Below are 11,850 nucleotides of genomic sequence, written 5' to 3'. Positions count from 1 at the left end.
GGGGGTGGGCGGGGGGGTGCTGGAGGTGGTGTCTTGTCACGTTGGGGTTAACTCTCGAGGGTTCACCTACCTCGAGTTTGCAAATTATGAGAATTCTCAAGATGCAATTTCAATAGCTCAATGACACAAGCTATTTTATAAGAACGATTATTTGTGTTTAATAAAAAAAATTCAGGTACAAATTTTACCAAGTAATATTGATTGACAATCACTTGGATGTGTCTGAAAAAATTTAGGTCTCCGGGACAGATATATATTATTTATTTCCAATGCTTTTTTCAATTCCTCTTATGAATGCGAGATTTCACCCTTTTTGCGATATTGACACACTTCGCGTGTAATTCGCGAGGATGACTATCGGATGCTTTCGAACGGAAATTATAGGCTGGTCGTGTGTGATGGATACGAGTGTCATTAAGTATGTCGGTGTTGACTAATCTCGAGATTAAAATGTAAGCTAATCGATTGAAGGTATTAATTCTTAATTGTATGGCTGTATATATATATATAAAGAAACTTGTCCGGTATATAACGGTATGGAAATTTATATTCGAAAGGAGGTCGTAGGTCAGCCTAAATAAATACTACAGTAGAAACGTGTTTTCACGGACGATCCGTAAATATAGATTTTATAATTAATAGCGTTGGGCCTATTATCGATGATGCATCCTTTCGCGACATATTAAATTTAATTAATCGATTCAGAGTCAAGCTCCACCCTAATTTTTACCACGTTATTCCTTAAATAATTTTCTGCAAGCAGTTTCTGGTTTCTCAAAAATCAGTTTCTAAAAAAATTTTTATCTTGAAATATTCTTCCTCATCGTAGATATGTATATACACTCGAATACAAGTTTTAGTACGGATAAGCATATTGGTAAAAAAAATTAATGACTATATTAAAAATTCATTAAATCGTTCGAAAAATCATTCAAAAGAAACCATTTATATCCCGTACAGCAAAATTAGCCAAGAAACAAATCTCTATTATAACACCCGTCGAGGTTCTACAGCTTCCGCGAAATGGCATTGGCCGTCGTTAATGATTTCGCCTGATTCTCCGTGAACCGCAGTCTGTGACGGAGCGAGTGGTCGAATCATTTAGTGAGAATAAATAAATAAATAGAGAGTGACGTTCTCGCGCTCGGCGTCTGCCAAGCCAATTGGTAAATTGTGCTTGATTGGTTCTGAGTGGTTAATATGTATATATACATATACGTATATAGACGCTTTATGCATTATTCTCAAACAGGACATTGTTGCTTTCCGATGAATCTGAGAAAAAGAATGAAAATATGAATGCGGGTCGCATTAATTGAAAATTAATAAAAAAAAAATAATAATAATCACAATAAATTAAAATTCACGTAAAATATCAAAATTAACTAAATTTATAAATTCGACGATATCGAAAAAAAAAAAAATATACTTTTTCGCGATACATAAACTTTTGTCTGGACCTTTCAAACAAACTTTCCTTTATCAAGCATTTTAGTTCAACACAATATATATATATATACACACGTGCATTTATATAAATATAAAAAATGATCTTTCAAGCCGAGCCTATGGACATTCGCTTCTTATTAGTCAATGACCGCTCGCAAGCAAATGGAACCCGAGAGGCGGATGAGTCATTTAATAAATGAGGAGGAAAAGAAAGGCGTCGTCAGACGTCCACTCGGAGACGTAGCGACGCTCGAGATTTATAATACGGCACCCGATCGTACGATCTCGGTGTATCTGGATGGAAAGTAGGACGAATGACGATTTACGCTGCACCGAGGTTTACATCGTTCCTGCCTCGTGCTTTCTGTATCTTCTTGCCAGCATGAGCGAAAGATACGACCGGTTCACGTGAATCGATCCCGTACCTAAGTATCACTATATATACATACATATTCCCCACGCTAGAATTTTACAGACAAACATATATCTACACGACTGCCAGCCGATCATCTATAAGTCCCTGATAAGCAGCCTCAAATGAAATTCCCATCCCAGTATGCAACATCGAATGAAACGTGGATTCCAGTGCGATCCGCTTACACAGTAAGATTCGTTGAATTTATAAAGAATCGTTATTCCTGCCTCTATGCCTCACATCGAAAGTCAGCACGTTCACATCGACACAGGCACCGATCGCGGTATTGTCGATTGACGGAATATTCAATAAGACATTACAGTTCAAGAGCTCCCCTAGGTCATTGACTGTCAGCCTCGCCGATATATAACAGCACGGCCAGTCTCTTTGTTCCTCGCTAAAAACACGATACTTTTTATTTCTCGAAAGTAGCATGGCGCTTCATTATTTTCTGTTCCCCATCGGCGCGAATTCCCATTACAAACTCGTCATAACGGTACGGACCAAAAAGGACGTTTGGCACGACGAAAAGTCCTGAGCTGCTCACCGAATAGACGATCGACGATAAGTCAGCCAAACCCTGCGCAAGGTCCCCGCCACGTGGATCGACGTAGACGCCAACGAAGCCCACGGTACTTCCAGTGCCAATTTGCCCATCTGAAATTCATTTTACGATATCGTCGAGTCCCGCGCATAGAAAGGCACTGGGTCGTCCTCGTGATTTTTAGTATCGTTACGCGGAAACTTCTCGAGCCACTTACGTCACGCAACGATCGATCGACCGATCGCTCGCGTACAGATCGGCGACTCAGGATCGGCCGATACAGTGGATCATCGAGAAAGAGTCGCTCAATCTGGCAGCAAATACATCGTACGGTTCCCACGTGATAATCACAGACTCGCCATAAATTTCTTTTTTTCCCCCTTCGTAAAGAATCGCACGGCGATACGGAGCAGCGTTCAATTTTTAAGGGCGCGAGGCACTCGAACGCGTTCGTTTACCTCGAGTGACGTCATCGCGCTACGATTCCTCGACGTTATTATTACTTATAGCGCGAAATGTCAATAAGCGCCGGTCCTTCATTGCGGATGAGACACGATACTCTTACCGTTGGCCCGTTCGAATGCTGGAATAGGCCTCGGATACTCTTTCTCTTATGGGATATACTACTTACGGATTGCCATTCTTATTATCATTCGCACGTGCGATCTGAACGATCTTGACCTTGTTAAGGAAATTACGAAATATCAAAAATCACACAAATTTACATCGCTACCTATATAACGAAGCATCTCGCGACAAACAAAGCGCGTATCTGATATCTGCTCGAGAGACACCGGATGAAGTGATGAGAGCGCGAAAATTTAAATTCATGTCATTTCTGTCAGTAAACAATCGGCCGATTCTGCCTGAGATTAAATCGCAATACAGACGCAGGGTACCAGGAAGGGCGGGGGGGGGAAATACTAGAATTCAATCAGTGCGCGAAATCTTTGTCCCGCGGGCGTTTTGTCTCTCGTACCAATTTTTGCCCTGCACCCCCCCCCCCTTCCTTGCCGAACAAATAAGTACGCAACTAGTACTCAGGACTTATGGCTGAGCACACAACGAACGTGTCGTACAGATAACGATCAAGCGTTCACCGGTTCGTAGTACCGATCAAGTATACAGGGTCAGTCAGTAGAAACGCACCAGCAGAAGTTATGACAAAAAATGTAATGTCAGTTAAGACTTATTCTCACAACAGATTGCAATTCAAACGATGCAAAGTTTAAAATATTAACAATTTTGATATTTCCAAGTAATGATCGCAACTCCAATTCTGCAATGCAGTGCTGCAATTAATTTAGAAAGTAATTAATTGAAATTTTTTTATGGCAAAAAGGTGTAGGAAGAAAATCTATTGTGACAATAAATCTTAACTGACATTACACTTTGTCATTGCAATATTAATTAATTATTTCAGTAACCTGATTATTGAAATATTTCGAAAACCTTATTGCTATGCGAACTGTCAGTTTGCGGCTTATGGGAATCGGTCACAGTCACGTGTCACTTTTTTTGAAGAGGCCACACTGCCGTGTCGGCCACTTGCGGCCAACTTCGGCTGGTGCGTTTCTACTGACTAGCCCTGTATATGTATATCGAGTATACTTGATCGATATATTTATATATGTGTGTGTATATATATATATATAAATATGGACTAAATAAAAGTATTAAATAGTAGGAATATAAATACGTTAAAAGAAAAATAAGTATATAAATTTGTAAACAAAATTTTTTCTTCAAAGTTACTCGATTTTTTGAGTCTATGAATTCACCTGCTTTCCATTACAGTGCACCAATCATATTCACGAGTGCACGCTATGGTTATTATACGTATTGCACTTGCGTGCTTTGACTCTACAGGTGTACATATATACGAATACACGTGCTGGAACACCTCATCCTCTTCGACCTCGGCTGGTCAAGGTGGTCCGGTCCCGCGAGGTTTCAACATTTTCGTACGAAACTTACTGCTCGAACGGTACTCGCTTTCTTTGTCTCGTCTCGTTTTAATAACGGACGTCCGCTCGGCATGGCTGCGTTTACTATTGTAAAGTTCCTCCAGCCTCCGCCAAGTAGTTACGAGTAGATCTGCCCACGGGGTACACCTGCGAGTACCGTCACGGTGACCGAGAGTACTTGCAATATATATATATATATTCAACTCTGTTAATACGGCATTGGATAATTGCACGTGTCTTGGGCTGCCGTTAGCAACAGCAGACGATATGCAAAAGTAAATCGGTATGGCAGTTAATAATAATAAAATATATATGTACTAGTCAATATACAATACATATATACACACATGGTAAATAATAAATCCACGATCATAGGGGCATACCCGATGACAAATATTGCTCTTTGAATTTCACCGGATACCTGGAAGCACGAGAGAGAAAGAAAAAAGAAAAGAAAAAATTACGAAAAAAAAAAAGTCATCCGAAACTTTTATTGGAAAAAAAAAAAAAACAAGGAGCACAAACTTTAAAAAAACGTACAGAGACAAACGCACATACGTCGCAGTTATTACGCAGTCACGTGAATTCTACAGCTAGGAGCTGAGTGGGGCAAGGGTGCAGGTTCTCCTTGGAAGCTGGTACACTCCGTTGCCTATATAGAGTTTCATCGAGATGATACACGAGAGATCCAACAGGATGTCGGATCGAGTTTTAACCGGGACAGGACGGGAGCTCTCGGGAGTATGTCTGGTGGTCGACAAAAAGTGGTATCTCCCGAAATAGCTAGCGCGAGACTCGTACGATGATATGTGGGTGAACGGCTGGTCGTTCCTATCCCGAGGAGAGATAGGAGTAGAGGAGGACCACGTGTTCGAGTCTCCGGTAACCAGCAGTGAATGATCTACGAAGGACGGTCGATGACAGTGACGCGTTTAAAGAATTTAAAGGAAAAAGATAAAATCCTCCTTAAAAATAATAACGGTGCCTGTGATCACTTCGGATCCTCGTTATTGGCTATTAATAGCAAGGCGCCATGAAATTCTTGCATTCGCTTGGACGAGCTCCAAATGCAATCTAGCAACGTATTGTCCACCGAACGTACAGGATCGTTCCTAACGTTGACAAATTGTCGCGTTTCTCGTTTATCGCGTTTCAAAATTAGACGAGTCTGTTGATAATCGTTCGGGGCGCCGAACGATATTTTTTTTTCGTCTCCCCTTTCAACGCATCCTTTATTGGAACGCGCGATGCTTTAATGTAGCTGGAAAAACTAATCGTTCGCCATGTGAAATGTGCGTCGTTATTAACCCGGCGAACAATGGCCGCGCTGTTGTACGTCAAGTGGATAAGTTATCGGACCTCTTTCATCCTACTTATTATACGTTGTATACTATACGCTACTATACTTATATATGTATTATCAAGCTAGTGGCCCTTGCGCTTCTATAGGTCTGCAAGTTTTCTCTACGTGCAGCCTCGTTATCCTGAGTTCATAATATATATATATATATACCAAAAATGACAGAACAGGTTAAGCAGTGTAGTATAAGCTTCGCCGGTGTCAAAGGTTAAAGATTAGAAAAAGCTATGGTGCAATAACTATGTGAAATCAAAAACTGTACATTTACCATACATAGATACATGGAATATACGAGTGTCGATATTATTTGAAAGGATCATTGATAAATATTTTTTTTTTGGAAAATAATAAAATCATCTGATACACTAAAACTTCTTAGCGTCTCTTCGCAAAGAATATCCATTTCCATTTCCCTAATTGCATCACTGCGCCTACTCGTTATCTCAGCACGGTGCATTCGTTCGCAAGAAATGCATCGTTACGAGGAATATCAATCGAGCGGCAGCACCGCCGATCCTCGATACTACGCGTAATAATAATCAGCGTAAAAAGTAGCAATGTCAACCCGATAATACACCGTTCGCCTTGGGAACGTCGTAAAATGGGATTGCGTCGTCGACGAGTAATCGTTATACGAGATTCAATTACGTTTCTTTGACGTGCCAGCTGTCTTAGAAGCAGCGATAACGTATAACAGCCGTTAGGACGATTAGGCCTAAGGAACAATTACCAGTGCCAGTAGACTTAATTTTTCCGAAATTCACATACGGTATATAAGCAGCCACAGAAGCCAAGTAGGCAAGTAGGTGGGGCATCTGGAATCAGCTGTGCCAGTGGGAATCGTCGATTCCCACTGTGTCAGCCATTGCGAACATAACCAATCCAATACTACGCATAATGGCTAATACAAAGGGGAACGCGTACCGTAAACGACATTGTGCACTTGGTGACCGATAAATTTAGTAGTACAGGCTCAGATAGCACGTGGCATTTATCGACGTGGACGCTTTGTTATAATATATTATTTTTAACATTTTCCAATAACCAAAACGTTATATCGACTAGGATTTAACGTTAAAAAATATCGATTATCGATCGGCCGTACGTTTATCACGAGGGTGAAGAAAAATAGCGATAAAAGTTTTATACGAGCCGAAAAAAAAATTTTCACTTTTGAATTTTTCTCATCAGCCTTAGGAACGCCGGGGGTTACTAGCAAGTGAAAAATATGTACGTCACGTGGCAAAGAAAAAAAAAAAAAGTGATTCCGAGTGTCCACTCGGAGCAAGTGTCCAAAGAAGGTACGAGCTCTCGAAGGAGGTTAACTTTTTCATAGGACTGTACGGCTCTGCTTGCGCATCGGTGAATCGCGGTAGTGTGTCATTCTAAAAATAGGGGTTGAACCGACTGCAAGGAGTGCCTCCATAGTCTCGGTCGTGAACCCGAAGAGCGGCCTCGGGGAGAGCGAGCGAGAGAGAGAGAGTGGGGTGGGGGGTGGGGGGGTGAATGAGAGAGAGATAGCGTTTCAGGGGGATTAAATTAAAAAACCGAAGAATGCCGAGTCGCTCGGAGGAGGGAGGACGAGGGGGAGAGGAGGGATGCGGAGGAGGTAAAAGGCTTGAGGGTAACCGACGGTGCCGATACTCTGAGGGACCAAGTGCACGTAGTATCTATGCGCCTCTCGCCTCCGTTTCTACCAACGTGAAGTAGCAACAAAACCAGCGCGCTCGCCGGCGCTGCGATACACAAGACATCGCTGCTGCTGCTGCTGCTGGCTATTTATAATGAAATTACGTTTAAGTCTTGGCTTTTCTCAACGAGCTGTACATACACGGGGAACGATCTTGTAATTCGCGCCGCTCAGGTCGCCGCTGGACGTAAAGCTGCAAGATCTTGGATTCTCGTTAGTCCCGCGTAACGTTCCTTTGGAGAACGTATACGATTTCGGTTTGTTTTCTTCCGCGATACTTTATTTGCTGACTGCGAGTGACGGGTTAAAAAATTTTCTTTCAATTGGTCAATTTACAATTAATTGATCTATCGGCGATATGCCGAATTTTTGTTGTCAAATGGATATCAGCCTTTTCTATTGTCGTCCATTAAAAATTTTATCGTGCATGCTCGATTTTTTTTTTTTTCTTTCTTTTTCTCTCAAAACACGAAATTTTCACAGTCTGACAAATCATCGACGGTGATTACATTTTCTACGCTCACGATCTTCCCCGTGTACTCGTGAGAGCCTCGTATTTCAGATTGGGCATTGGGCTCGCGAGTGTGAAGCAGCTCGTGCGATTCAAATTATTGCCTTCCCATAGATACCTTCGTGGAAAGTCCACGTTTTCATGCGAGCTACACGATGCGCGCTAGCACGCGTGCTTATTCATACGTAACGCGCTGCTGTGTACATTGTCGAACGCAGGCATGATACTATGCGCACGATAAGCACGAGAAACGTGATCGTTAAATGAGACTGTAAATATATGGTGGAGGATACAATAGGTGAATTAGTAGGAAATCTTGTTACCTTGTGCAGACATATATTGCGTCTGTTTAATATAAATAGTAAATATATATATATATATAAAGTTTGCGTAACCGAAGCTTTGTTCTGGTCAAGGAAATAAAAAACTGACGTTTCACGTTCGATAATGAAAGTAATGAAGTGCCAGGGGAAATTGCATTGTTGCTAGACAACAGCAAGAATGGAATTAATGTAGAAGGGAAATGTTATTTACTATCGTGAGACTTATATACAGGTTGGGTAAATTCGCGAATCTTTTTCTTACGGTCAATTTGAAGTTTTAATTCTCCACTGCGCATGCGCGAATCGTGCGAGAGTGTCGAGTTTAAACGTAAACGCGTAAGCGTCGCCGGCGAGGAATGCCGTTGAAATTCTACGCCGGCTGTGGCCGAGAAGTTACTTCATCCCTTTTCACTTGTCCTTTTTACTCTTCCTTCGAGCCACTTGACTCTCCTCCATTTCGGAGCGATTTTTACCAGACCGTTAAACGTTTCAAGGTTTCAGCTACGGGAAAATTGACTTGAATTAACCTAAGTTAGAGAGAAAAAAAATATTATTCATTCATAGTTTTTTCTGTGAATCTAGTTGTGCAAATTTTAAATTACATTTGAAAAGCTATAAAAATATTTTATTAGGAACTTTTAATCGCACTGTAAAAACGAGGCTAGGCTTAGTATATATATATATATATATATATATTGCAAGAAGTATTTCCCTAGCTATGGGTGCCGGAATTTTAAAAAGGTCGGAGCGCTTCACCTGCGAATGGCCGGAAATACGTTCCGACTGGTTGCGCCCGAGTACAACATCCTTTTGCGAATCTGAAGAATTCTTCCAGACAGAGCGCAACGGGCTAGAGAGAAATGTATTCCGAAAACAGTCAGGCCCATAGCCCACGAATTCTCTATGGAGTAACCGCAGCGAATACGTTCCTTGAATTTCCCTGAAAGGAGCGAAGCACGCTGCGCGCGAGTGAGAACAAAATCAGGTTCTTCGATCGCATCGAGTAAAATCCTTATTGAATATGAAAAAAAAATTGCCCGAAAAACTTTCGGAGAGACAAGGAAAAACAATGTTCCAGCGGACAAAGAAAACAAGTGTAATTATCGTTGGACACAATGCACGAGACGACTGGACGCTTAAGCAAATGACGAAGCCAACGAAGCGTCTCCCAGTGGCAGGTTTAGCTACCACGTATGTATAACACAAGCGAAGGCAGTCTGGCTTCGTCACGTTAGAATTTTGTATAACGATGAAAAACAATGAAAAAATATTACCGACCCGACGCTAAGTATATTTTCTTTACGTCCACGGATAAAATGCAAAAAATTATTTTTCGCGTTAAACTAAAAACATTTTTCAACATCATCGATCCACCTTATCCACTGCAGTCTGAGCGCGTGTCTATGCATCTGGAAATAAATCCGAATCGGCTTCGTTTTGTTTTAAAAAAAAAAAAAAAAAAAAAAAAAAAAAAAAAAAACAACACACTTCGCCTTCCCATATACTTGGCACCATTTTCAGCCTAGCAGTTTCCATAAACTGCGTGTTTCGTAACACGCGCACGGTGACGCTGCGATTATTCGCTCCGTGGACGGTTTTGCCTCTACAGTGTCGATCTGACGTGGCTGTTTTGCACGGCGCAAATTTGACTCGGCCCTTCGGTCGAGAGACAAGATCGAAATGAAATTTTATTTTGGATTGATAAATTTTACGTAAATTTATCACGAAATCGAATAATAAGTCTCGAATAATAAGATCTCGTGTCGCTGCCTTATCGAGAGCCAGGCTGGATGCCGCTACGTATAAGAGCTGCCTTTAACGTGCATATGGAATACATTGGACAAGGATCGTCATACCGATAAATGCACGCTGCACGTGCACTTCGGTTTGCGCTAGAAAGTAACGATCGAGCTGACGATATCGCAAACGCATTGCTCGATCTGGCGTCGGAGCAATTTGTTCAAAGTAAACATTACCGAAGACCAGTGGGATAAGGGAATTATGAAAAATTTGTCACCTATTAAATACACACGTGGATATACGATAAATGGTAATGCTTGGTAAGATTGAGGGACACCCGGTACCGTCTGCTTACGAGCTTACGAGTTCGTTCGACAAACAAAAACCCCATGACAAATTTTACGCGTTTCTTTCGAGTCGCCAGTTTAACTTCACACCATTATCGTTAGATCGATTGACTCGTCAATAGCCGGCAGCGCCACTTTCAAAAGCGTTTTATGGTCAAGTGGAAAATCGAACTTTAGAAACCCAAACGGTTCGTCGAATCCGACATAGAGGAATTATCGCGGAGAACAATGAAAACAGGGTAATTCATTCAGTTCCAGACATCGATTGGACATGCAATTATTACATTCGTGTTTACTTGATCTATAGGTGAGAAGTCTTAAGATTTATCGATCGGCCTCTCAAAATCGTGACAATGAAGATTCGCAAAGGTTCGTCAGTCGTTTCCGCAATATAGGAGCATTGGAAAGTGCATCGGGGATGGAAATACAGTAAACCTCAAAAGCCAAAGACGAAGCATGACGCCGAGAGGGAGCGACGAGAGAAACGAACGGCGTATCGTATTGCAAGAGCCACGTGCAAGGTGCACCATGTGCACGTAACAGTAATGTACGTGAAAGTATGCAGTGGTTATTAAATTTTTTTTTTCTATCAATTACATACAATTACAAAAATTTAATTGAAAATTAAAAAAAATTATTTCGACTTCACCGAAAATTTTTATATATATTACATAATATTTACGTTTTTATCGAAGTGACGTCACCAGTCGTTATTAGCTGGACGTTCAAAGTGCATGCAGGATGATCGAGCACTGTTTTGTTTTGTCTTGTTTACGAAGTTATCAGTATATATATATATATATACAGCGAATATATATATAACTACAAATGACAATGTTTAGCATGACAAATGACATCGAGAAATTTTAAACGTACATACGGTATATCGATTACGTAATTTGTCAAGAGGTAACCTTAATCTCTAACGCGACCCATAATAGTTTCTACATACGGTGACGTGTTTTCTACGAATCCGTTACCAAAGATTATTGTAACATTGATACGGGCCACATATCTTTCCCTCCCATCCCCTAATTTTAGTATCACGTCCGTGTTTAGCGTTAACGCGTCGTGAATGGAAAAAAAAAAGAAAATCTAAAAATGCCGACACCACTTTTCCCCGATGTCGATTGGTCGTCGCCGTCGTCATCGGCGCGTGCCGAATTTACTGCTTACAATTGGTATTCGAGTTGATCGAATTACTGATATAGAAGTTACTGGAGAAACGCAAAGATACGAAATAATATTTTGGAGCCTGGCTCTACCTCTGGTTCGTTAATATATCAATGTAAATCACGTCCCAGCGATGCACCGTCGACGGTGCTACGATGCCTCCGATTACGCAACAATCCCGAGAACTGCATCTCCGCGATAGGTAAAAATGCATAGGAGGGTCAATGGGACTCCCGTTGCGTTTGTGCCGCCTATTTTGGCTGCACCGTGGATATTTCGAGCGCGCGTTTCTCTGCCGTGCAAACGAAGCCGATCGGTCTCTAGGAGTGAC

The 11,850-nt window shown here is 41.4% G+C and overlaps 1 protein-coding gene across 23 annotated transcripts in view; it reads right to left on the bottom strand.

The window, feature by feature from the left end:
* LOC107267289 (probable GPI-anchored adhesin-like protein PGA55) overlaps positions 1-11,850 on the bottom strand; it is a 57,364-nt gene that overhangs the window by 33,493 nt on the left and 12,021 nt on the right. The window lies entirely within an intron of this gene.

Source organism: Cephus cinctus, unplaced genomic scaffold, assembly GCF_000341935.2.
Source record: "Cephus cinctus unplaced genomic scaffold, Ccin1 Ccin1_scaffold0396, whole genome shotgun sequence".
Lineage (NCBI taxonomy): Eukaryota > Metazoa > Arthropoda > Insecta > Hymenoptera > Cephidae > Cephus > Cephus cinctus.
Note: the sequence above shows the minus strand (reverse complement) of the source record. Positions and strands in the feature narration are given on the sequence as shown.